This window comes from Conger conger, chromosome 12, assembly GCF_963514075.1.
Source record: "Conger conger chromosome 12, fConCon1.1, whole genome shotgun sequence".
NCBI classification, from domain to species: Eukaryota; Metazoa; Chordata; class Actinopteri; order Anguilliformes; family Congridae; genus Conger; species Conger conger.
The window spans coordinates 20,082,752-20,106,059 of record NC_083771.1 but is presented as its reverse complement, the minus strand read 5'-3'; the positions used below and the strand labels follow the sequence as shown (position 1 = coordinate 20,106,059).

General features: G+C 48.5%; 1 protein-coding gene across 2 annotated transcripts in view; it reads right to left on the bottom strand.

The window, feature by feature from the left end:
- LOC133141770 (membrane-associated phosphatidylinositol transfer protein 2-like) overlaps window positions 1–23,276 on the bottom strand; it is an 81,744-nt gene extending 58,468 nt beyond the window's left edge. For both annotated transcript variants that reach the window (XM_061262486.1, XM_061262488.1), the window contains exon 1: window positions 22,611–23,276. The gene's annotated coding sequence lies outside the window, so the exon portion shown is untranslated. The remainder of the gene's footprint in view (window positions 1–22,610) is intronic.
- Window positions 23,277–23,308: the final 32 nt, after the last annotated feature.

Sequence of the window (23,308 nt, the reverse complement as noted above, 5' to 3'; positions counted from 1 at the left end):
CCCACGGTGTATTTGCATGTGCGATGGCGTCTGCTTGCAGATAAGATCACCTTAACAGACGGTGTTTCAGGGTATATGAATGGACGATTTCACGCTATGGACAGGAAATGGCCTGAAAGCTTTGCACAGGTACAGTAAATGCAAATTTTAAGGCTGGGGTCATCAACCTTGACCCTCCAGCCTTAAAATTTGAACAATTCATCTACTGATTGGCCAGACAGTCTTCCCACCTGCCTCCCAGGTAAAGGTAGAGTGGAGAAGTAGCAGTCCTCTGCCCTGGAGGACAGTGGTGTAAGGTGACTGCAGCTGCCGGGATGGGCTCAGGAGGTAAGAGCAGTCTGAGGCAGCCAGAGGGTTGTGTCCCCGAGCAAGACACCTAACCCCCAACTGCTGGTTGGCTGCCGTGTGAGTGTGTGTGTATGAATGGGTGAAGGAGAAGCATGAGCTGCACAGTGGGCGTTCCTCTCTGAACTCCCTCCCTCCCCATAAGCCCATAAGGCTGTGCCCTCTTGGTGGCCTGTATACTCCACCATGGAGACATTGTTCTACACCTGTGCCCGACTGGTCCTCCCACGCTGACAGCTCCTGGTTCTGGCTGACTGACTGACTGACTGACTGACTGACTGACTGAGTGACTGAGTGACTGAGTGACTGAGTAGACTGTCATCTGTTCCACCATTGCAAAAGTAAGACCACATCGCTGCAATCAAAGAACCATTAACTGTTAAACGCAATTCTCCTCACTGCTCCGAGCCTGGATAATGCAGGCTAATGGATCGGAGCCGTTCCGAGTCCTCTAAACGATGCCGGCGTCTCTCTCCCGCTGCCTGGGGAGGCGGAGAGCGCCTGGGCCTCTGAATCCATCAGCTGATCTCAGACTGCGCCTCTGAATCCATCAGCTGATCTCAGACTGCGCCTCTCAATCCATCAGCTGATCCCAGAAGAGACACATAAACAGGGCGCTGATGCGGGGGAGGCTGTGACGTGCAGGAGCCTATTTATAGAGCGCCGGCCCAGGGCTGCGTCTCCCCGCTTTCTTCTTTAAATTACAGTAATAAATCAGACACGCGTACAAGCACACACGCAGACACACACACACACACACACAGATACATACGCTCACACATACATACGCTCATACATACACACACACACAGACACATACGCTCACACACACACACACAGACACACACACACACACACAGATACATACGCTCACACATACACAGACACACAGAAAATTACAAATGCACACACACACACACAAAGAGACACACACACACTCAGATTGTCAGCTATATGCCAAGCCAAGTGTAACTGCTTAATGCCACTGTCCTGTGTAATCGAATTTCTGTCCTGTGTAAAAAAAAATAAAAAAATAAAGTAAAAAGCCTGGAATGACAACAGCAACATCTACAGTGCGGTAGCATACTGAAAGGCAGCACTGATCTGGTGGTTAAAGTGAAGCAGTGGATTTCTGGGAGACTTGCTGGCCCAGGATGCCCTGCAGGGGAAAGGGAACGGGGCAGTGTTCTGGAAGATGCAGAATACTGAGCAATAGGCCTGACTGTGATCAGAGTTAGACGGACGTTTGCAGAAGTAAACTATCACCCACATCCTACAGGGAAGTTCATGAGTCAGAGCACAAAGTTGTGGTCACAGGAGGTGAAACATTAACTTTGACCACACTTTGAACACCTCCCTGTAAAGAGCCCACTTTAAGCACCTCCCTGTCAAGAGCACACTTTAAACACCTCCCTGTGAAGAGCAAACTTCAAACACTTCCCTCTAAAGAGCACACTTTAAACACCTCCCTGTGAAGAACACACTTTAAGCACCTCCCTATGAAGAACACACTTTAAGCACCTCCCTATGAAGAACACACTTTAAGCACCTCCCTATGAAGAACACACTTTAAGCACCTCCCTGTGAAGAGCAAACTTCAAACACTTCCCTCTAAAGAGCACACTTTAAACACCTCCCTGTGAAGAGCACACTTTAAACACTTCCCTCTAAAGAGCACATTTTAAACACCTCCCTGTGAAGAACACACTTTAAGCACCTCCCTGTGAAGAACACACTTTAAGCACCTCCCTATGAAGAACACACTTTAAGCACCTCCCTATGAAGAACACACTTTAAGCACCTCCCTATGAAGAACACACTTTAAGCACCTCCCTGTGAAGAGCAAACTTCAAACACTTCCCTCTAAAGAGCACACTTTAAACACCTCCCTGTGAAGAGCACACTTTAAACACTTCCCTCTAAAGAGCACACTTTAAGCACCTCCCTGTAGAGAGCACACTTTAAACACCTCCCTGTGAAGAGCACACTTTAAGCACCTCCCTGTGAAGGGCACACTTTAAGTACCTCCCTATGAAGAACACACTTTAAGCACCTCCCTATGAAGAACACACTTTAAGCACCTCCCTGTGAAGAGCACACTTTAAGCACCTCCCTGTGAAGAGCACAATTTTCCCTGGCTACTAAAAAGAGTATGGTTCAGCTATCAGACAGACAGAAGAACAGGGACACAGGCGTTCCTCTGAATGTAGAAACACAGCTATCAGACAGACAGAAGATCATGGACACAGGCATTCCCCTGAATGTAGAAACACAGCTATCAGACAGACAGAAGAACAGGGACACAGGCGTTCCTCTGAATGTAGAAACACAGCTATCAGACAGACAGAAGATCATGGACACAGGCATTCCCCTGAATGTAGAAACACAGCTATCAGACAGACAGAAGAACAGGGACACAGGCGTTCCTCTGAATGTAGACACACAGCTATCAGACAGCCAGACAGAGGGAGAGACAGTCAACGAGAAACACTGAACTGGCAGGAAAGCAGTCTGTGAAAAGAAACCTTAAAGGGAAAAATGGCGGGCGGCCCAGTCCTTCTCTAAAGGACAACAACCCTCGCCTTCACTATGCAGATATGCAAAGATATGCATGGGCAGGCAATCAGCATAATAAAACACGCTCTTCTCCAGCCAGGTGTGAAATGATGTTCACAAATCAGGCTTCAAAAAGAGAAAATTACAATCCCACGAGGCATCAAAGAGAACATGCCTGCCTCACCTCCAAAAGCGCACCTGTTCCTCTATTTATATCTGCACCTATCAATCAAACGCAAACCGATTATTTGGATTCATAATGCAATTTAAGCATATCAAGCAAAGGAAAAATTCTCAAGCAGGGAGAAGAAATATAATCACACAAATTGTTTTCTCCACTAATAAGTGTTTTCCTCTGTCCAGCGGATTAGCAACAGTATACTTAAAAGATAGAAGTCATGGCTGGCATTAATGCGAATACACTTAACCACAAATTGTTGGTGAAATATTGCCACTACTATAATTGGAGAAAATTTTGGTCAAAATATTCACTTTGCACAGGACACCATTCCCTGTTTAGTTTTTCCTAAAACACCAAAACACAAGAGAAGTTGTGGGGAAGACAACACAGAGTGGAGAAGCACACTGATCTCCGTTGCCGAGGCAAAATGAATGTCAAAACGCACTTCTCTTTCTGATAAACAAATGCACGCTGACCCTTCTTTTCATATACAAACGCAAAGATAAATCCCCCGCAGGTTCTTATTAATGTGGGCTACAACTGGGCTCAGTGACAAACTGAAGTCCTTCAGTTTCGTACACCAGTCTATAAATGTTTATCTAAATCCACAAGTGCTGTCGTTTCAGTCCTCTTTCTCACATGCCACCCAACTGCACTGATTCACCTCTCCATGAGCACCAGGACATCTTTACACTATGAAGCGTGAAACAGGGAAAGTGGAATCAGCTAAAGGCACGTTCACCGGGAGATTTTCTTAGTGTGAAACCACACCAGAAACAAAGTCAAACTGTTTCAGGATGCACAGATCAGATTGAGATTGTTATGCGCTCAATATTCCGTCAACTCACAGGGCAAAGTGCAAACTTCATTATACACAAATGCTGTCTGTGGATATCAGAAATGCTTACATTTTTTATGATTTTACACCAAAGATAATGGCCTCACAAAAAATCTATCACAAGTGAAACAGTTTAAATATCTGCACGTTACGGTTGTCAGAAATACCTTGGGGCTCTTATCCTGTGACCTCTGACCTCTAATAACTCATCAAATGACAATAATTCACATTCCAAACAATGTTCACCTTCACACCACCCCAGTTTGGGCCCTGAAAAGCATTTTAACATATTCCCTGTCCTTGCTGTTAACCCTCGAGGGAGGTATTTTGCGACAAAATTTGTGACATGCAACAAGTAAACTTGACAGGTGATTTGCAAGGGAGGTTGGATCTTCGCAACCTATATAGGAAGTGCTACCCCATAGTAACCTCGGTTTTTCGCAGGACGACTTTGGAAAGACCATGAATACTTCATAGCAACCATCTTATTTTCAGTGATAATAGAAACACACCAGCCGGCCTGATAAAACACTATCTTCTTCTTCTTCTTTGTGGCACCTTCAGTGAGGATTTCTCAAACCTCACTCCGAAACACAAACACAAAAACGTGTAGGCTAAAGTATCTGACAAAGTTCAATTCTCACTTTTTAATCCCGCCCTTCCATCCCTCAAAATGCACTTGTGAATGATTCATGAACCTACCAAACTCATGAAGATGCAAAAAGATACCATTCTCCTCCATTTCATAACACACTGATTTGCTCTCACAGAGCTTGTCTCTATTTCATGTGTGGAGCAATGCATTGTGGGATTTCTATTCCTGCTAGAATCTTGCATTTTATACCCTTCCCAGGAGGGAGGAAAAGGAAAAACGAGGGAGCAAGGGAATATAATCACTCCCTCCTGTTTCATAATTCAAATGAACCCCATCACCCTGCCATATTTCACCCTGGTATTTTGGGGCTTCGCCCCTTTAAGCAAAGGAAGGGAACATCAGGAACAAAGAACAAAATTCAGATTGAAGTCGAGTCAAATCAATGAAACACAGCCAAAACCAGCAGTTTGAGAGGACTGTGAGGACTCTGCTTTATGCCGTCATCGGATAGCACCCTCCGAAGCTTCCCAGATCGGTCAAACGTGAATGAGTAAACGCGCATGCTTCATCCAGAGGTCGCCCTTTGATTGGCAGGTAATTGCCTTTAACTCTGCTGGTTCTGGCCAATGACATCGCCTCTGAATGAAAATAATTTAGGAACCGCCCATATGCAGTCTCCAAGGCTCTCACGCTGATCACTTCCATCTGCGGGGCGGTCACTAGGCCCAAATAAAACCCCTCCACAACTGCGGCGAGAAAAGCATAATTTGCAGAACAGTCCTGTGTGAAATGTCAAGAGCAGTGCGGTGCAATGTTCCCTGCGCACACGCTGGACACACCGGCTACATGAACAGACTGCTGGTGCTCAGCGGAGAAACAGACACACAGAGACAGAAATCAAATCAAGATTCACAGCACCAGATAGTGTTCACTCGCCAGGTCTCAGTAAATACTACTACTGCTAGTACTACTACTATTACAACTGGTACAATTACTACGACTACAACTACTGCTACTAATAATAATAATAATAATAATAATAATAATAGTAAGACCCTCTTGAGTACAGAAAGCCCTTTATTCTGTAATGAGTGAGTGGGTGACTCATCGCCAGCAAGAAGCCCCCATGTGGGTGATGCACGGCAGCCATTTTGTAGCAGAACCTTCAGCACACATGAGCTGAGCGGGAGAGAGAGGATGAGGAACACTCCCAAGGGCCAGTGCCGGCGACCATGACTGAGACAGGCACGGCAAGAGAGGGGGAAACCTCTCCATCCTAGCTTTCTCAAGGGTCAAAGGTCAAATGCTGCTTCACATCTGCTGACCCCCCAGCGACAGAATGGTATGTGACCTGCAGTCTGCGATAGTGTTTGTGTCTGTGTTTGTGTGTGCGTGTGTGCATGTGTGTCAAGGAACAGGCATGGTGGCCACATTCCTGTTATGTGCATCCACATACACTCAGTGATCACTTTATTGGATATTTATTAGACCTATTTTTTAGACTTAAGTCTTCTGTTGCTGTAGCCTATCCACTTAGAGGTTTGACCCGTTGTGTGTTCAGAGATGCTCTTCTGCATACCACTGTTGTAATGCGTGGTTATTTGGGTTGGTGTGTTACTGTTTCCCGGGTACACCCAGCCAGACTCCCAGACTCAGGCTCAGAAAGAGGGGGGAGGAGATGTGCATGGATGGTGTCAGGGCCCAGGTCAGTTCCCTCCAGCAGGTCCTGCAGTGCCCAGGAGCCCAGCCCGACACACCCCGCTCCTCCTCCTCCTCCCCCCGGGCCAAATTTGCTCCGAAGATTAAGCATCCATTAAGAATAACAGGCCATTTCCTGATTACACTCATTAATCACACACCCCCGTTCCACTGCACAGCGGGAGTACCAGCACACGGCCTGACAAGCACACACGGGCGCACACGATCAAACGCAATCATGTGCCAGCACACGCAAGCACACGCGATCATACGCAAGCACACACAGACACACACAGGCACACGCAAGCACACACAGACACGCAGACGCACACAGGCACACGTAAGCACACACAAGCACACACAGACACACACAGGCACACACATGCAGCTCCACTGTCACGGAACAAGCAGGGGCCCTTCAGGAAACCCACACGTACTGCCCCGGTGTTGGGTGTCCGGGACAGGAGGGCTATTTTGAGAAGCGCCCGGCCTAAACAGTCATCAATGTTTCATGTGTGCGCGAACCTTCGCTTGTTTTACAAAGAGACGAGGTCATCGGCACAAGTCATAAGATCACCACTTCCTACACTTCTCACAGAAAATGCGCTTTTGGGAAACAACAACAATAATGCCCGAACCAGCTCCACCTTATGAGCCACTCTTCAGCCAATGAGGGGGCAGGATCCTGCCGAATAGACAATGTCCCGCCCCAACTGGCCCAGCCCCAGCCCCACCCTGACTCCGCAAAGGGGTCCAACGGAAATCACCAGGGAGACGACGCTCGGGCATCCTTCCACTGCACAGAACTGCACAGGGCCATGCCCAGGTGCCTGATGGGTAATGGATGACCCGGGAGGAGCACGGCAGCCTGGGAAACGGGACCCGTGGCTTTCCACCGGCACGGCAGCGAGGGGGCGTGGCCTGCGGAGCAGCAGGAGCCGTGTGACAGCGCAGACCCGTCACGCAGAACGACATCACAGACCCGTCACGCAGAGCGACTTCACAGACCCGTCACGCAGACCCGTCACGCAGACCTTTCACGCAGACCCGTCACGCAGACCCGTCACGCAGACCCGTCACGCAGACCGACATCACAGCTCCGGGTCTGCAGGGATGCGCACGCGTGGCTGAGATTCCCAAACGCTGGAACGGGTAGTCGTGAGTGAGACCGCACGCTTCAGTCACTGGAGGATTCTGGGGCATTTTTAGGGGAGCTATTTTTAGCCCCTGAGCCGCGTGGCGGGAACCGTGCTTATTACACACGACGGCAATGAGTCAGAGCTCGGCAAGGAGCAACTGCTACTCCTCTCTCTGAGATAGGGAAGGAGAGATACTCCTCTCGCTGAGATAGGGAAGGAGAGATACTCCTCTCTCTGAGATAGGGAAGGAGAGATACTCCTCTCGCTGAGATAGGGAAGGAGAGATACTCCTCTCGCTGAGATAGGGAAGGAGAGATACTCCTCTCTCTGAGATAGGGAAGGAGAGATACTCCTCTCTCTGAGATAGGGAAGGAGAGATACTCCTCTCTCTGAGATAGGGAAGGAGAGATACTCCTCTCTCTGAGATAGGGAAGGAGAGATACTCCTCTCGCTAAGATAGGGAAGGAGAGATACTCCTCTCTCTGAGATAGGGAAGGAGAGATACTCCTCTCGCTGAGATAGGGAAGGAGAGATACTCCTCTCTCTGAGATAGGGAAGGAGAGATACTCCTCTCTCTGAGATAGGGAAGGAGAGATACTCCTCTCTCTGAGATAGGGAAGGAGAGATACTCCTCTCGCTAAGATAGGGAAGGAGAGATACTCCTCTCTCTGAGATAGGGAAGGAGAGATACTCCTCTCGCTGAGATAGGGAAGGAGAGATACTCCACTCTCTGAGATAGGGAAGGAGAGATACTCCTCTCTCTGAGATGGGAAGGAGAGATACTCCTCTCTCTGAGATAGGGAAGGAGAGCTACACACACACACACACACACACATACAGACCTCTCACACCTGTACACATACACATGTACAAACTTTAGGGCATTTTACACAAGTGTGCCTCTCTGCAGACCCCGAAAGGGAAACAGAGGGTCAGCAAGGTTTGATGAAGAGACAGTGCTCGCCAATACAGGGCTATTGCTCCCATCATTGTGCTGCCTCTGCGCAATTCTGCCACCTCAGTGGAATGCTCCCAGAACTGTTTTAAGTTGAAATACATTAATGGCATTTTTAGAAATAAACCACAGGTAATGCAATTTACCTGTGAGTCAGCATCCACCAACTGTGCTACAAAGGTTAACCAGACTTGCAGAGACATACTCAGATAACATCAGCAGGACCACTGTTGTTACCGCCGTTGTGTGACTCTTTATTTGATGATTTGTTGTTTTGCTGTAAACCCTGGGTAGGCTGTGTAGAGGGAAACATGGAGTAGTTTGAGGAGATTCACTAATACGACCTCGTGCGGGCCATAGTATGGGCTTTCACAACACAGACACAGATATACTTGCCTACAAACCTCACACACACACACACACACACACACTCATACACACTCACACACACTCACACACACACACACACACACACACACTCACACACACACACACACACACTCACACACACACTCACACTCACACACACACTCACACACACACACACACACACACACACGCACACTCACTCACTCACGACACAGATATACACGCCTACAAACCACACAGACACACACACAGGACCGGACACATACATACACACACACACACACACACACACACTCTCACACAGACAGACACACACACACACACACAGATATACAGCCTACAAACCACACACCACACAGACACACACACAGGACCGGACACATACATACACACACACACACACACTCTCACACAGACAGACACACACACACACACACAGATATACAGCCTACAAACCACACAGACACACACACACACACACACACACACACACAGACACACACAGGACCGGATACATACACAGACACGCACCTTCACACCCTCTCCATGACCAGCGCAGGAGTGCCTGAGACACAACATCAACCTTTCAATCACACAAATACACATCTCTTATTTTCCAAACAGGTCAAAGTGTCGTCCAACTGAAAAAACAAAAGATGACACTATAAAACAAGTTAAAGAAATGACATTGTTTGTAGACATCAAGGTAAATCAGTATGCTCAGGGTGGAGTGCTTTTCAGAAATGTAAACAGTTTACAGTAAATGCCCGAGAGCCAGCCTGTTGCCACAGCAATTGTCTACCATAGTCCAGATGGTGGTTGCCCCTGTAGCCTTTGTTTTGTTTTTTGTTTAGCAAGAGTTGCAAGGAGAATGATGTCATGCTTACTGTGGGTTTGGAATGTGATTTTTAGCTATTGTTTCCATCCTCACAGAAATAGGCTTGAGGCCAGACTTAAGTAGAGAATCGACCTCGGGAGTTAAGTTCTGAAGCCACACACTCAAGCCCCGGTTCAGAGAAACACTGGTAATAGACCACCCCTTGCTTTTGTTTGCGATACGCTCATATCTGTCAACACTAGATAGTGAATTTATCATAACTTTAAAGCAAACTAGGTGAAATTAGTCTGCTTCTAAAAGAGCTGTGTCAACTCCCACTGCACTTTTTAAACTTGAGATTTATTTTATAACATTGGGAAAATAATAATGAGCAATTAGAGCTAGAGACATTGAGACATTGCCATCTACAACATTCTGCCACAAACAACTGTGTGAGACCTCAATCAATATTCAGAGTTAATCAGATGTTTATTAATTATTCAAATTAATCATAAAAGCTGGACAACAGTCAGAAGCAATAAGGGATTGTCAGGCTTTCCAGCCAGCACACTGCTTCAGAAGGGTGCGGTGGCTCACACAGTCCGGACAGACCAGCCTCAAATACGTAATCATACTGGATTCAATACTTTCCTGTGCCCGGTTGATCTTGCCTGGCGTAACTGAGCCAACCAAGGCAATCAGAAGGCGGGGTTCACACTTTTCATAGGTTCCAATACATGAGACAGTAAAGCGTAGAAAAGTATTTGAATCCAAAATAATGACACACTTGACCCAGTGTGGAGACTGCTGAAGGCAGAAGCATTGCAGATGTGCGGCCGAGCCTGTCCTTGCCACAGAAGGCCATTCTCAGTTCACTTTCCTCTGGCATGCATTGTGTTCTCAGCTCACAGGCGATAGGGAGGAGATCCTCTGGCATGCATTGTGTTCTCAGCTCACAGGCGACAGGGAGGAGATCCTCTGGCACGCATTGTGTTCTCAGCTCACAGGCGACAGGGAGGAGATCCTCTGGCATGCATTGTGTTCTCAGCTCACAGGCGACAGGGAGGAGATCCTCTGGCACGCATTGTGTTCTCAGCTCACAGGCGACAGGGAGGAGATCCTCTGGCACGCATTGTGTTCTCAGCTCACAGGCGACAGGGAGGAGATCCTCTGGCACGCATTGTGTTCTCAGCTCACAGGTGACAGGGAGGAGATCCTCTGGCATGCATTGTGTTCTCAGCTCACAGGCGACAGGGAGGAGATCCTCTGGCACGCATTGTGTTCTCAGCTCACAGGCGATAGGGAGGAGAAGCCTTTACATTTGGTGGGCCCAGAAAGATGAAATGCTTCAGATGCTTAGGCCTGTATGAGGCCATCACTCTTTCCTTATATGGTGAAAAGCACTAGCGTAGCATTTAACAGTACGCTGGAAAGACTGCTCAACAGGCCTTCCTCTTTGGCCCCCTAGAAGTGCAAGGGAGAAGGAACTGTAACCGAAAAGCAGCAACTGACACAGACCCCCTACACGAAAAAAATGTAGATTTGGCAAATTATCTCTAGTTTGGTTCCCATTTCAAAATTGCTCACTTGTATTGCTGTCCGCATTTTAAAAGCCTGTGTACATGATCCATTGTGTTTTTGAACAAAGCCTTTTCAAATGCAAAGCGATATTTTTAATTTAGCATGCTGTGCATTTTGACCAGGCCTCGGATGCCAAGCCGGGGCTGGCTGCTAAGTGCACGATGGCGCTTCACAGAGGCCATCAAAGGCTTTCCTCTGTTGCTCTGCATTAAAAACCACCTTCAATTAAAGAAGGCCATGGTTAAGTTCTAATCTGATTGATTTCCTGGCTGCGTACGAACACTTCCAGAAAGTGGCTCTGTTTTATGGGAATGGGTACGGGCAAAGGTAGAAAAGTGTGTGTGTGTTGGTATGTGTACATGTGTGTCTGTGTGTGCATGTAATTGTGAGTGTGCGTTTACGTGTGTGTGTGTGTTGGTGTGCATGTGTGATCATATGAGTGTGAGGGTATGCACATGTGTTTGTGTGCATGAGTATGTGTGTGTGTGTGTGTGTGCGTGTTTGTGTGTGCGTGCGTGCGTTGCGTGTGCATGCGTGCGTGTGTGTGTGCGTGCGTGTGCGTGTGTGTGTATGGGGGTTAACCAGCTCTGACACTGGAGATGTAATGGTTGTAATTACACCCCTCAGTCCTGCTCGTTTTCCACGGACGCTGGGTACTTGACTGGCAGGCTTCGTTACACTGCACAGGGCCCCGCCCACAGGGGAGCAACTGCTATCAGGGACCCCTCAGGGCCAGAGCACCCTGCAATACGGCCTCCAGCCACCGAGGGGCAGCGCTGAGCCGCGGGCGGGGGGGAAACGTGGATCGCTCCTTCGCTCTCTCGCTCAAGGCTGTGTCTCCGGCTGTTTTCACCCGCAGTGCTCAATCTTCCACCGCCATGACAGAGCCAAGCATCCAACTCCGTGCCATGACTCACAATCCAGGGTGTGTGTGTGTGCGTGTGTGTGTGTACCTGCATGCTTGTGTGTGTGCATCTGTATATGCATGCGTGTGTGTGTGTGTGTGTGTGTGTGTGTGTGTGTGGGTGTATATGTGTGTGTGTGGGTGTGTGTGTGTGCCTGCAAGCTTGTGTGTGTGCATCTGTATATGTGTGTGTGTGTGTGTGTGTGCCTGCATGCTTGTGTGTGTGCATCTGTATATGTGTGTGTGTGTGTGTGTGTGTGCCTGCATGCTTGTGTGTGTGCATCTGTATGTGCGTGTGCCTGTGTGTGTGTGCGTGTGCCTGTGTGTGTGTGGTGTGTGCCTGTGTGTGTATGTGTGTGTGTGTGTGTGTGTGTGTGTGTGAGTGTGTGAGTGTGTGTGTCAGACCCCCTCAGGCTTCTGCGCTTCTAATTACTCTGTGATGTTGCCCTAAATTTACCGCTGAATAATTATGTCACACTGACTCGTTTTGTAAGGTGTCCAGAACATTCAAACTCAACTTTGTCATTTAAAACTGACACATTCCTTTCAGAAAACTTAATCCAATTCAATGTTGAATTTATATTAACCTGTAGGCTAAATAAAGTGTGTCCAAAAAATACACAACATGCCACTTCTCGTTTATGTAATTACAAGCAGGAACTTTCAATTAAATTCTGAACACAATTTTCTGGAGGATATATTTCATAATAAATGTGCCTGTAGCCCAGGCCACAAACCCGCGGGAGTTTAGCCACCTGTAGGGAAGTGAGCTAACTCACAGGAGACTACATGCAAGTAGGCGTAACGCACCACCGCAGCCGTCAGAAGCATCGCGCAACCCTGCGTCTGACAGGAAGTCTGACTTAACCGTTTCCTGTACTCAGCATCTGCCTGACCCACAGAGCGGGAGGGGGAGGGGTGGTCGTCAGCAAGGCAGCGCAGAGCTAGAGGTTGTTTGTCCTTCTTGTTGTGTGTTAGGAGCCCGAGCACGCGCAGACGGGAGAGAGAGAGCGGGAGAGAGAGCAAAGGAGAGCGGAGGAGAGCGGGAGAGAGCAGGAGAGAGTGGAAGAGAGTGGGAGAGAGAGCAAAGGAGAGCGGAGGAGAGCGGGAGAGAGCAGGAGAGAGTGGAAGAGAGCGGGAGAGAGAGCAAAGGAGAGCGGAGGAGAGCGGGAGAGAGCAGGAGAGAGTGGAAGAGAGCGGGAGAGAGCAAAGGAGAGCGGGAGAGAGGAGAGAGTGGAAGAGAGCGGGAGAGAGAGAGCGGGAGAGAGCGGAGGAGAGCGGGAGAGAGCAGGAGAGAGTGGAAGAGAGCGGGAGAGAGCAAAGGAGAGCGGAGGAGAGCGGGAGAGAGGAGAGAGTGGAAGAGAGCGGGAGAGAGAGAGCGGGAGAGAGCGGAGGAGAGTGGGAGAGAGCGGGAGAGAGTGGGAGAGAGCGGGAGAGAGCAGAAGAGAGCGGGAGAGAGCGGGAGAGAGCGAGAGAGAGAGAGCGGGAGAGAGCGGAGGAGAGCGAGAGAGAGAGAGCGGGAGAGAGCGGAGGAGAGCGAGAGAGAGAGCGGGAGAGAGCGGAGGAGAGCGGGAGAGAGCGGGAGAGAGCGGGAGAGAGAGAGGGAGAGAGCGGAGGGGAGTGGGAGAGAGAGCGGGAGAGAGCAGCAGAGAACAGGAGAGAGTGAGAGAGAGAGAGAGCGAGAGAGTGGGAGAGAGCGGGAGAGAGCAGGAGAGAGCGGGAGAGAGCGGGAGAGAGCGGAGGAGAGCGGGAGAGAGCAGAGGAGAGCGGGAGAGAGCAGGAGTGAGCGGGAGAGAGCGGGAGAGAGCGGAGGAGAGCGGAGGAGAGCGGAGGAGAGCAGGAGAGAGCAGGAGAGAGCAGGCCAGGCGATGGCGTGCGGCTGGTCCTGGGGGTGTTCAGGTCAGGCCTGGGCTTGCAGCGACGCTGTTGCTAACCGTCGAGCCGGATAGGCTGAGTAACCGGTTCTGCCGATTATTTACTCTCCTGTGTAACAGATGGGACTGCATTCCGGCACTGACTTGTCAGAAGGAATTCTACTCACCGCCGTTTAGCACCAAGGGCCCCGGAGGGCCTTGATCAGCACCAGGCCCAGAATGAGGCAGGGAGGAAGGCAGTACCATCGTAGGGCTGGGTGACTGTGTTTCTGAGGGCAGATAGCAGGGCTGAGTGACTGTGTCTTCTGAGCTTTGCGATGGCAGGTGAGAGAGGAAACAGGAAACAGGAAGTGGGGTTCCCTGCACACCATCCTGCAGTCTCAGATACGGCACTACTGCACATGCCCATGGGGGGGGGGGGGGGGTGGAGAACAGCATGTTCACATGACCTCACACACATCTCCAATTAAGCCACAGCTAGCCTGCTTTTTTATGGACATACCCAGAACTTAGGAGCCGTCAGCCCTGGGGGTAAGATTGCCAAAAGAATGCCAGCACAGCTTCTCTCTCCCCTCCACACAAAAATTGTGTCACCTTGGGGCTTGGAATATTTCAGAACAAACCCTTAAGGGGGCAGAGTTAAACAAAAAATAAAATGAAATTACGCTCTGTGAATGTTTTAGAGTAACCATGGCATTACGTTGCTGGTGAGTTTTTCTAATGTAAACATGGGGTCTATACTTGTCTAGAAAACATGTCTCGGCTAGGCAATGGAAAAACTAATCAAATCTAGAAAACTGGGTAAGTGAAAACATACTTTAATTTCATTTTGGGTGAACTGCCCCTTTAACTGAACAGCTGAACACAGATTGTTATCTCAGTCTATAGATCAGATGAAGGTGACAAAGTGTAGCTTAGTAACTAGAAGAGGAGATGCACACAGACACGAATGATGTGAATCAGTATAAACATTAGAGTTAGTGTGTGTGGGTGTTCACTACTGGCCTGCATGGTTTGGGTGTGTGCTAGCGTGCTCCTGTGTGTTTACTGTTGAGCTTGTGTCTTTACTGTGCTCTACTGACTTCTCTGTGTGTGTGTGTGTGTGTGTGTGTGTGTGTGTGTTTGTTTACTGTACGGTTTGGGTGTGTGTGTCTGTGTGTGTGTGTTTTGCTGTATGGTTTGGATGTGTATGTGTGTGTGTGTCTTTACTGTACGGTTTGGGTATGTGTGTGTGTTTACTGTAGGGCTTGTGTGTGTGTGTGTGTGTGTGTGTGTGGTTGTGCATGTTTACTGTACAGTTTGGGTGTGTGTGTGTGAGACGCCCCAATGGGTTTCCCCCAGCTTTGCATTGTAAACCCGATTCCTGCAGAGCGTCTCACTCTGTTAAACTGCACGTCACTTCTCCAAACAACACGGCGAACGCAGCACTCGCAACCAGTGAACGAAACCGTCACCATGGTTTCACACCCCAGACCTTTTCCAAAGTATCAAACCTGCCTACTTTAAATTCATGAATAAATGCATTACTGGTAAAAGAAAATTATAATAATCATTAATGTCAGCTGTCAACATCGTGGGCTACTACAGCACAGGGTCGTCCTGCATGTGCTGGTACATCATGTTTTCAGAAGCGTCAGCGTGTTCACCATGACGCATCGCTCGCACGAATCAGAATCAGTTTTTGCGGAGTGGCGTGCGCTCTCTCGTGTTCCGCGGCTGGCTCTGCGTTTATTCACCAATCACGTTCACCCCCAAATAACACTTCACACCAATGAATAGACTCCGGAATCCCACGTTACGCAGAGTACAGCCTACAATCGCACTGCACACAAGAAGTAGGCCCTCGAATCAGGCATTACACACGGAGTGGACCCCCAAAAAGACAGGTCAGAAGATGCAGGCACATGCACGAAAAACACATATAACCTACACACGCGCACATTTTTTCAACACTGCTTTGAAACATTTGCATATTACCGTGTTGTAAGGATTGAGTTCGCCTACCAGGTCATTTGTGATCTCCTAAATAGATTGACGTGCAAATCTATATTCAAGAATGAACTTTTCGTGTGTCATGTAGCTGGTCTAGAGGATTTTCTCTATCACTAAAAATTCACTGATACCGCGGTTCTGGTTCTGGTTCTGGCTCCGTTCTGGAGTCTCAGAACCTTGCTGCTTTCTGGTGAACCAGCCCACGTCCATAGCAGTTTAAGCAGAACCAAAGTTCCACCGCCCTCCATCATCAACGGAGGGTGTTGCTCAATGCACAAGGCAGGCGGAATATGACACGCCCATGGAAAAAACAACAATTTTTTGGTTCCAGCTGAGAACCAACTTTTCAGGTTTCGAACCAATTTATTTTCAGTCTGAATGCACCGGCCGGTTCAAAATTAGGTTCAGGAACTGGAACCGGCACGGAGCCTTGGCCGTGTGAAAGGCTTATGAGTGACATTTTCCTGGCTCAAAAAACTCAGCTATTCCTTAGTTTACCAAGCTAACCTTAAATTCTACTTAGGGAAGTTGTTGATAAGGTGATTTATGCAACACTTATCAGATTTAAGGGATTACTTAAAGGGAAATGCAATATTTAATGGAGTTTTTGAGGGTTTCTGACATTTCACTTAAGGAAAGCCTTAAGTGACACCTAAGGGTTTGTTCTACAACACTTAAATTGAAGGAAAACTTAAGGGAAACTTAAGGAAAACTTGAGTGTTTCATGCAACCAGGCAAAGGCCCTCGGTGGCCACACCCTGCTCTAACGTCTAACGTCTCTCTATCATTGTGTTTTACAAAACAAAATGGAAAAATAAGAATTTTTCTTTCAGAGCTGCGCGTCCCAGTGACACGACGGCGGGGGAATCTCAGGCATTCAGAGAGCGGTTGAACCCCCCCCCCCGTGCCCCAGGGGTAGATGGCTATCTGTCTCTGACGAGCCTCTGTACAGGTGCCTGTTGTCAGCACACACTCTGACAGGCGGAGTTACGCAACCGCTCCCACACTCCCACACGGCCAGCAGCCCCGCTGCCAGGGGCGGAGACACCGCAGAGACGAGGACCCCGCGGACAAGCGGGAGGAAGCCTGCCCTGGATTCAGTCAGGACCCGTCCTTAAACGCAGCCATGAGCTGCTCCCTTCACAAAACCAGTTCAGCGGCGTATCTCTGCGTCGAGAGAGAATCCTGATTCAATCCCGGCCCTCTTATCGGTTAACGTGAGCAACCTGTCACCCTCCCCAGCATAACCCACATAATGCCCCTGGTTGAAAGGGAAAACGTTTAGACCTGGGTGGTGATGGCTTGTGCAGATGGCTGAGAGCAACTGCTCAGGTGTTTGAAGCACACATCGGAGTGCAGAATCTGAGCGCTTACATACCAGCAATTCCGATTTCACAGGTTAACACACAAACACACACACACACACACACACACACACACACACACGCTCACAAACACATATACAAGCGCACATGCACGTTCACATATGTACATACACTCAGTGACCACTTTATTAGGTAGAACTGTACACCAGCTTGTTCATGCAAATATTTAATCAGCCAATCATGTAGTAGCAACTAAATGCATAAAAGCACGCAAATGTGGACAGGAGGTTCAGATGTTTTTCAGAACAAATGTCAGAATGGGGAAGAAATATGATCTTGATCATGGGATGATTGCTGATGCTAGACAGGGTGGTTTGAGTATCTCAGAAACTGCTGATCTCCTGGGGTTTTCACACACAACAGTCTCTAGAGTTGGTGAGAATGGTGCAAAAAAAAAAAAACAACAACATCTAGTGAGCAGCAGTTCTGCAGGCAGCTAGCCTTGTTAATGAGAGGTTAGCGGTAAAGGGCCAGACTGGTCGAAGCTGACAGGAAGGTGACAATAACTGAAATAATCAAACATTGTAACAGACATGCAGAAGTGGATAGGCTACAGCAGCAGAAGGCTTAAGTCTAAAAAATAAGTCTAAAATAAAAATAACTAATAAAGTGTTCACGGAGGGCACACACATACACGCACGGACACGCGCATGGACACACATTGACACATACACATTAACGCACACACTCACATACAAACACGTGCAGTACACACACACACACACACATACACACACTGGTAATCTCCCATTAGCAGGGTGCGCATTGTCCATCGCAGGGGCCATCTCCCCGCCCTCCTAAGGCTGGTGTTATCAGCTAATCGTGGCAGAAGTGGGCCTTCCAGGGGTCAGCTGATGGCGATGGAGATCTGACCGTCCCAGATGTTTCAGTCAGAGCCCTTCTCAAGTGTCACCGCCGCGCTCTCTCAGAGTACACCAGTGAGTACACCAATGATTACAAATTTCTTCACTTAACTGACCATCCTAATGATGATTGAAATCAACAGAGTTCTCGAACACTTAACAGCTTGCATTCTGTACATTTACTGATACACAAAGCAAACGTAACAATTTTGAGTACCCCCCCTCCCTTGTTTTCATGCAGGGAGGAACACAAAAACAACAAAAATGCCATATCTGAGTTCCAGTTGAAAGTATGCAGCCTTTGGAGGGAAACGCGCAGCAGTGCAAGTCTGTTCATGTGCTTAGCCTCCACTCCTCGTTCCGGCAGGGTTAGCGGTGGGGGGTGTTTACACTACACGGCAAAATATTCTGTGTTCGTTTAACTAAGAGTTCATACAAGTCCAGCGGGGCCGCACTGTGAGCCAAATTAACTCCATCGGGGGTTTGATTAAAAGTTTTTTTGAGAGGGCCTGCATCTCTGATAGAAAAATCCTTTCCGGAAACTTCCCTTTCTCTGAGGAAGGGTGAACGTCGACGTGCCTCTTTCACTGAGCCGGCATCAACGGATGCACAGGAACGCCGATGTTTACTACACAGTAAAAATAACCTGGCACCCGCCCCCTGGCTGATGTCACAGGCGTGGGCTTGGGGGGGGGGGGGGGGGGGTAATCAATATCATGACTCATACCACGCCAAGCCATTGCTGCTTCAGAGTGAAACTAATTGCACACAGGCTCATTTTGGGCGGGTAATTCAGTGCAGGAAGGACGGGCTGTTCATCTCACGTGCCCCACCCCCGCCGGCACCAGTTGCAGACGTACGCGGCGTGTTGATGAAGCTACTCGCGAAACAGAACCCGAAGTGCAATCCCACTGTTCTGAACTGCTGTTCGGCTGCGTTTCTCTCAGGCCCAGAGCGGACAGCCCCGGCGGAGAGCCCCAGCGGACAGCCCCGGCGGACACAGGGGGCAGGGACGGGCTGATGAAACGCTGTAGCATCCACAGCGGGAAGAAAAACACTCAAACAGCGGCGAGACAAATCTCGCTAATGAAAGAAAGCTCAGATGGAAACCAGCTATTGAGGTGGAGCCCATCCTCCGTGTAATAGTCAAGATAGGCAACATACATGTGACGAGGGGTCTATCACAGCAAATGATAAAAGGGGTTGGACAGGTTACAGTCAGAGGTGGTTAAGAGTTAAACTAGCAGCGCTGAGCAGGTGACCAGTACGCAGGTGAGCAGAGCACAGAGGCAGGAGCATCTCCACTGGAGAAGGGAGCAGCTGTGGCAGGTGAGAGTCTACACACACACACACACACACACACACACAGGCGTAATGACAGGGGATGGGAAGGGCAGGACCATCGCCGGGATCATGTCGGGAAAACGTACGGGTTCAGCGGGGGGAAGAGCGACGAGGAGGAATCTGAGCCTATGTTCATGAAGCACCACAGAGTAAGAGCACTGATCTGGGATCAGGTTTCCCCTGTCCATCTCCTAACCTCATGCATTATGAGCCAAAGGCAAAACAGACTTTAGATCAGGGTCAGGACATGTAGAGCTTCTCAGACTGCTTATCTAGGACCAGGTTTCATCTGTCCACGTGGTAACCTTGTCCATTATGGGCTTAAATGCAAAACGGACCCTAGATCAGGTCCCCTCCTCCGGTCTACAAAGCTCGGAGATGTTCACCTCTGAGCCAAAGCTCAGGCCGAAACCGCACGTCCATGAGAAACACAGCACACTGGACCCACCCTTCTGCTCCGTCTGGTAGGAGCGATGTACGTGGCGCCAGGCGGGGGCTGGAGAAGAACCTGATATTCCTCTGCTCCTATCCTGATACATCTGCAGACGGAATCACGATCGAACAGCACCGTGCACTCGCACAACACGGATCAATACGCATCTTGCCGAAAAGAACATTCAAAGCGCACGCATTTACCATCACAGCCTAACCCTTTTTAGTAAGAAAAGCCCCACAAAGGGAAAGATTTCTGTTTCTTTGGTAGGAGCACAGACACACAGACAGAAAGAGGCACACAAATATTTATATGTATCAACTTTCGCTTGTCGTCCTGCCGACAGCCTCTCCCCACTCCACACCCAAAAATCCCATCCGGGATTATAAAATGGAGGCGACACACCTGTTACATCACCCAACCGGCAGAAAGCAAGGGAGGAACTCCACCAATCGTAGTCTGCACTGATGACAACCAAGAGAACAACACCAACAGATTTCTGGAGCTTCCTGCTTCCCGCTTTATAGCCACGAGGTCTTGAATTTATTCTGCTATGTGTTGGTTCATCTGACTGAGTTTAAACTGTCAGAGTCAAGCTCTCCGAGTGGTACATAGTTTTGCATGCTCCACTAAGGTTTGCTCTGTTAGTCTTGCTGATGTCACCATCATAAACTCTGACATTACATTACATTATTGGCATTTGGCAGACGCTCTTATCCAGAGCGACGTACAGTTGTTTAGACTCAGCAGGAGACAATCCTCCCCTGGAGCAATGCAGGGTTAAGGGCCTTGCTCAAGGGCTTAACGGCTGTGCGGATCTTATTGTGCCTATACCTGGATTAGAACCACCGACCTTGTGGGTCCCAGTCTTTTACCTTAACCACTACGCTACAGGGACAGTGTGAAGAACCGCTACATCTTTCCTGTTAGCCAGTCAGCAAACTCCACCCAAGGAATTAGTAGAATCAGGTGTGCCAAATTAGGATTGAAATGAAACTGACAGGAGGGTAGATCACTGGGCAGCCCTGTTATAAGCCAAATGGAGGTCCACCAGCATAAGACTGCTTGGTCAGAAGAAGCCACTGACCACTGGTTACCAACAGAGGCCATCTCTGAAGGTGGAGCAGTCTCATCAGGCCAGTGTGTGTGAACCTGGCCAAAGGTACGATTATGAGCCTGACCAGTGATGTGAAGGAGAGATATATATTTTGCCTCTTCCTGTCATTTTACCAAGGTAGGCCACTGGGCCTGTTCCAGATGAGGTCTCAAGCTTATGACAGCGTGGCTCTCTGTGCAAACATTTCGGACCCCACGGAAGAAGACGATGCCATTTAGCAAAAGTAGAAGCCTAATCCATTTGGTTCAAACTGCAACGTGTGACTGCTCCTTGCAGAACCACAGCAGATGGCAGTGACAGCAAAATCCCAGACCTTCAGATATGAAAATTCTCACAAAGATGGGCGTGTGTGCCGAGGAACAAACTGCTCCTGAAAACGAGGAGCAAGAGACGTATCATACATGTTGTAAATCATCATAACGTAAGCCTACCCTCAATAGAATTGGTGTAGTGTAGGCAATCTATTTTGCAGTGTACAGATAAGGCTTTGTAAGACGCAGGCGTGGTTCTCTCGAAAACACTGTTGCAGAGAAACAGGAAGCTGCTGGTCCACATATGAATGACAATAAAGCAATGAAATATTGATCATGTTTGTCTTGTTTAACACACGGGAGGACAATAGATCGCAGCAAGATACTTTCAGTGCTCCCAACTTGAGAGAAACACAACGTTCTCGCTGTGATTCATAATTAAAGACATTGGTTATAAAAATAGAACAATGTTTGTTCTTGGACAATATTTATAATAGATAGTGCCATAATATACTACAGAATAAAGTAGCCTACGCTAGACAGGGTAGATATTAAGCACTTGGACTCTAGAGCCAAACCCGGCACCGTTAACGTTATTCGCTTGAGTAAAGTCTATTATGCATTAACCATCATCAGTGTTGTCATTGCAGTTGTAGCTACTTATAGCACTGAAAACGCAACATCAACATAAATGGGTTCAAAGACTGCCTAAGCACTTGTTGCTAGCTACGATTAATATTTTACTACAAGTATTAATTCAGCCTTGTAAAATGCAACCATATTGCCATGCACCTAGCCATCTCCGATTATTTTAGCGCGCTAATGTTAGTTTCATATGCTCGAGGCAGACTATTTGTGTCCCGCAATATTTAGTGAGGTTATAACACCAACATAAATACAGATATCTACCCAACCGTATGCCACAAGTTACAAATCCACGGAGCTGTGTACTATAACATGTTTCGGTGAATTAGGCTGGCAGGCTATCGCCGAAACGAGCAGCGGTCTCCAGAGAACGGAGGAGCTGTCGTGATGCAGACGCTTGACACATCAACAATTTAATCAAACGTCAGAATAGCTGGCTAATATTAGCAACTCCAGCTATCTGATCAGAGTGGAAAACCTCCACTGGTGCAGGCGAAGAGCGAGAAAAAAAACCAGTGTCTATAGCCGACCAGTTTAACTGCCTTAAAATCTGAGACACGTCTTACTGGCTAGGAAAATGTGCAATAACCCAAGACTACCGTAGCCTACCCACCGCCTCTGCACCATGCAAACCCGTTCCCTAGCAACATCCGAGGCATGTTCATATTCAGGACATCATCATCATCAGCCTCAGAGCAAGACTGCTATTCGCTTTTGAAGGCACTCACCGAAAGTTGAAGTAGTCCTTAGCCTGTAATGTTGGTGTCGTCCAGCCGTCTGTAATCCCGGCGCACCGTGGTATGCAGATATCACAATGTCTATCGCGGATAAAACATAGCTAACCTCACTGTAGCGCAGAAGCACAACCCCGTCTAATCCAGGTTCCCCTTCCGCGGAAATATGCACCGGGGAAAGAGAGATGCCGGGGCTTCAGACAAAGAGCATCAGAGGACGGCCAGAGGATGTCACGCTGCGTATATAAATTATATGGCTTCAGCTTCCCATTTAGGTGAAAAAACGCGAAGCGAGTTAGGAAGCTAACTGGTGGCTACGTCCTCGATCAGAGAATATCTTCGAGCTGTCAGGTTCGGGTTTGTCGGTCTACAGCTCCTCTTGAAAATAAAACAGATTTTAAAATAATAAAACCAAAACCCTATCTTCCGGGACAGAAGCAGTCGTTTTGCCACAGACTCGGCGTGGTTATTTCCTTGGTACGGAAAGTGCACAGTTAAAAGCAAGTTGTTTCTGTCCTAAAACACGAGTGAACGTCTCGGCTGCACTACAGAGCCACCGTGCATTTAGGACTCTTCCCTGACACGGTCTTTCGCCCCGGCTCATTCTCCCCCTCCCAGGAGCGCAGGCCGGACGGAACACGCCGTCTATCGCTCAAAACTGGTACTAAAAAACCAGACCCGCACCGTATGAT